The sequence below is a fragment of the Morone saxatilis genome, unplaced genomic scaffold (assembly GCF_004916995.1).
Source record: "Morone saxatilis isolate NCDOM2014 unplaced genomic scaffold, NCSU_SB_2.0 Contig2, whole genome shotgun sequence".
Classification (NCBI taxonomy): domain Eukaryota; kingdom Metazoa; phylum Chordata; class Actinopteri; family Moronidae; genus Morone; species Morone saxatilis.
Window position 1 is genome coordinate 14,573,856 of NW_023339762.1, and position 4,556 is coordinate 14,578,411.

General features: G+C 38.6%; 1 protein-coding gene across 1 annotated transcript in view; it reads left to right on the forward strand.

Annotated features, from left to right (window-relative positions):
• Positions 1 to 4,556, forward strand: part of myrf (myelin regulatory factor) — a 21,924-nt gene that overhangs the window by 3,500 nt on the left and 13,868 nt on the right. The gene's annotated exons all lie outside the window — the stretch shown is intronic.

Consider the following 4,556-nt stretch of genomic DNA (forward strand, 5'->3'; position numbering starts at 1 on the left):
GAACAGACAAACCAAACTCTGGCTGTAGATAGGGACTTTTACGTTTGCTGCGAGTTTTGTGGCCACCGTAGTTTCTCCTACACACTTCACAGCCCGTTCCCAGGTCCTTAAATACAGCCATGTGCGGTATTCAGTTAGTTGCAATGTGCAACTAAATTGCTAGAGGCCACTAAATCTTACACGTTGGTCCTTTAATGTTATTAGTTTTGCAGGTATTTGGTTGTAAACCAAAGTATCAGAAAAAGTATTGACCTGATGGGTGTAACTAAACTGTATCTACCAGAAATAAAACAGAGCATATTCACCTCCTAACCATCTGCATCTGAAGGTGAATTTATCACATTCTTACTCATAATGCCTTTAAAAGATGAACAAGTCATCACTCGTGTTACTGTATCAAAATTCCCATTAAGTCCCACTGTACTCCCACTGTAGTTGTGAATCATTGATGTGAAGGTCATCATTCATCTTGAAAAACCCATGTGAAATAAGTTTGGATGGTTCCTCTGATTTATAGGTTTAGCAGTGAATTGCAGTTAGAGGAACGTATTGTTTTTGAGCAACCAAGCTTACAAGTAGGTTTTATTTTTCATTGTTGTGCCTCACTCCCATCTGTGCTGACTGCCAACTGAGTAATCCTCTGTAAGTGAATGTTTTTTGTTGTTGAACTGGACTTCATGAGATTAATTCAATTTCTTTTCTTGTTCATTTTTTCTTCTGGTTTGTGTGCAATAAGAGGTTGTAGGGGGAAAAAAAACACTTGGTGTGCAGCATTAGAGTGTTTGTCTGCATCCTATATTATATTAGTCATTGCCACAGATCCCAAGTGCAGCCATAATTGGACTAATGTCCAATAATTAAAAGCACAGGTTTTCTCTTCCTCTGTGTTCTCTTTTTGCCTCTATCTTCTTCTTCCATTGTCTCTTCCTCGCCACGCTCTGTAATTCTGTCTAGCGCTGGCCCTTAAATTCAACTTCACATTGGCAGTGTTTAGTTTTTTCCAACCTCTCTCCGTGTGCCGGTCCCAGCCTTGTCACTCCTGTAATCTCCTGAGCCAGGTCCGCCGGTGCAACCAGTGCTTGTGTGCGACAAGGGCTGTGTGTGGTAGCCTGGTACAGCCCTTTCTCATGACTGAGAAATAATCCTCATTATAACACTCTCCGAGCCTTTCTCACACACACACACACACACTCACACAATATGCGTTTGCACATAGGCATGCATCCGCGCACACACACACTAACACACACACACTTTTGTTACCCCGATCTGTGTTTCTCAAGTCTGCAGAAGAAAGTCTTTCAGCCCGAGTAGGGAAACATGTGAAAAATAGAGAGGAATTGTTCTTCTCATCTTCTGTTTCAGGTGCTTTCATCTCAAGGACATCAACATGCTTTGGCTACGCGCAGGTACTCTGCCACTCTGTCCGCTCTGCTTCTCTTTAGATGTGATTTATTAGTCCCTACCTCTGATGAGGGGCTTTCTGTTCTCTCTTAATTATTGTCTGTGTCGTAGTGATGTTTTTCACTCTTTTACCAATAACCCTGTCTTGAGAACAAATGGAGAAAGGTCTATAGCTCTCGGGCTATATGTCAGAGCTGCCTAATGCTTTCTAGTGTAGATTTAATCTCTGTGTCTGTATGTGTCTTAAATTGTACACTGTTCAGAACAGCTGAGAGATTGTTTGCTTGTGTACACTGATTATGTTGACTTTACTGAGATCAGTCAGGTTGTTTGTAATTTTGGTGTCAAAGTGTAGCAAAGTGCTACTGGGAAAAAAACATACATTGTTATTCAAATCAGGCTTATTTAAAAATGATCTCCAAAAGTGCATCAAGATACAGGATAGTGACTAATGGCACGTGTTAATTTACTCTACAAAACTACCTGTTATATAAACTGTACTGTTTGTTGCAAACCTTTTTTTTTTAATTACTGGTTCAGTATGTAATTACAATGTTAAATGTCCTGTACAATATGTGTGTATATGTGTTAGTGTGCGACCAAGTTCATTCTGGTTTAACTGTTTGATAATCAGATGGACTTTGTTCTGTGTTTAATTATTAACACACATGTTAGTTCATACAAATCTCATTTGGAGTAATCTGTACAGTTGAAGTTTTGTTCAGACCCCAGAAAAAGATAATTACATTATATACAATCTTTTTTTAAGATGTAACGAAAAGAAAAACTGTGCATTTGATTGACTGATAAAAGTCAAACCATGTTTAATGGGCACTCACACTCTGCCCTCAGTTTGTGTTCACTTTAGATTATTACTCTGCTGACAACCCAGGCATTGAAATGGTGGCGTAACACAGACGCACATATACACACACAAACACATGCGCGCATACGCTTACACACATGCACACGCACACAATTCAACCCCTCAGCCCCTAATCTCTCAAAAGGCCAGTCTGTATCGAAGTTGGACTGACAATCATTTCACTGTTCCTTGTTGGACACAGCTGGACAGAGAAAACATAGAGGGCAGAGAAATTTACACAGCCAGTTCACATCAATTTAAACTGAACTGATCTAGTGATTTGGAGGTTAAAGTTATTTAATTTATGTTTATCTTCTTCTTTACAAAAATAGCATGGCAGCATAAACATAACAAATGTGACCCGTCACGCTGTAAAGCAAACACACTCTTGTTTGTAGATTGTTACAAATGTAGTGAAAGTTCCAAAAAAGAGTCAACAAACGTCTCGTATCTGTTCTCAGTGAACATGTTCATCAGCTGAAAAGTTAGAAGAGACTTAGAACAAATGTAATACAAGCGTGCTGGACTGTGCGCTTGCGCTTGTTTTATCAGGGTTGTAGTACTGAAGTCTCTAGTCCAGCTTTGCAACAATTTAAAATGCCTGGTCTTTGTAAGTTTGTTAAACCTGGGACTTTTCAACCAGGTCCAGTTAGATTTTTATACACATAATCTTGTTTCTTGTAGCAGTTCTGTCCAGCACACTTCTAGTTTCTGTGTTTTAGTACTGCATTATTCCTACTTCCACAGTGTAGTCTGTCATTCAGTATATCCACTCTATGAATGGTACACCTGTTAACTTCCTGTTACCTTCTTTCAGAGGTGATGTCATCTTTTTATCAGTTTAGTAGTTTTTCAGTAGAACTTAATACAAATATAAGCAGCAGCATGCCCTGTATATCAGGGTACATGCAAGTGGATAACTGAGTGGAGGCTACAAATAACATTAGATTATTTTTTGTGCTTCATTTAGCAATTATGATATTGTCTTATCTGTTTGCAGAAAGGGTTAAACATTATATTGCTGTTGGTCAACTGCAATTCAATTTAGATAAATGTTTATTTTCTTAAGGTACAGCGCCGTTTTCAGCCACAGCAGGCAGCTGTTTTCAGTGAAAAAGCTTTGTATGCTACCTGCTCTGCACCCCAACAGCAGCAGATAGACATAGTTAATGACTAGAGGGTGAAGTGGCGCATTTAGCAGCTAAAGCTAAATATTTACCTCAGGAGTTGGTGGAGACCAGAAACAAAGCTTAAACAGTGTGTCTTACGTTCACCAGATGGACAGATGAATCCAAATGAATGATAATGTAGCTCAGTAACTGCTTTATGTGTAAATAAGCAACTGTTTGCTTACAAGTTCATCAACACTTACATTACACTTAAAAAGTGCCAAAGATTTTTTTGCAGGTAATTTAATAATATATAATATTTATTTATCAGTCAGAATTTTTGTTTTAAATATTTGTCATTCCAGTTGTATACACAACTCAAGTCAATGTATATTTCCTATAATCATAAATCACAAATTTGGCAAATTTGGCAAGTTCAAGTTTTCTCCTCAGTTTTCCTTGTAGGTTTTTTCCATTTCAATCCTTGGACATTAAGCTTGTATTCTGTCTTTCTTACCCCCGCTCTTCTTAAACTTTATCCCTCCCCTTTTCCTCCATCTCTTTATTTTTCGTTATCAGGCCTGCCAGGTTAAATTTACTGCCTCTTTGGGTGGGGTGCACATCTGGATCTTATTTTAGGGGGAACCATCCTGCTTTTCTCCCCTTGCGCTGGCACATATTAAGAGACATTAACCATCTGTTTCTATCAAGAGAAAAAAGCCAGTCAGTGTAAACATGTTAGTTTTCTCAAAAACCCAGTAACTTGAGGATTGATAATGTTAAACAATAGAATTTGGGGTGTTCTTGAGGGGCTTGGCTGGAGACAAGTGGTTTGGTTTGTGAGCTTAATGATTGAAGGTTGTAAGATGTCGATGTTTATGCTGCTGTATAATGTCAACTCTGCAATTGGATGGGACAAAGCACGCATTATTTCCGAGATGATATGGTCCATTAAAACATTTGTGGAGAGTGGTAGCAATGTGTGGAGAGAGAGAAACTGTGACAGTAACACTGTTAAGTGACATCTCTGTTCCTGATGAAGAGTGAAGCTTTAAAGCAAGACAGAAAAAGAGGGAAAAGGAGATTTTTTTTCTAATGCTAACACAAAAATTCCATGCATTCCCAACTGAGTAGCTGCTTAATCTATTGGAGAAAGAGTGAGTGTGTGTGTGTATGTG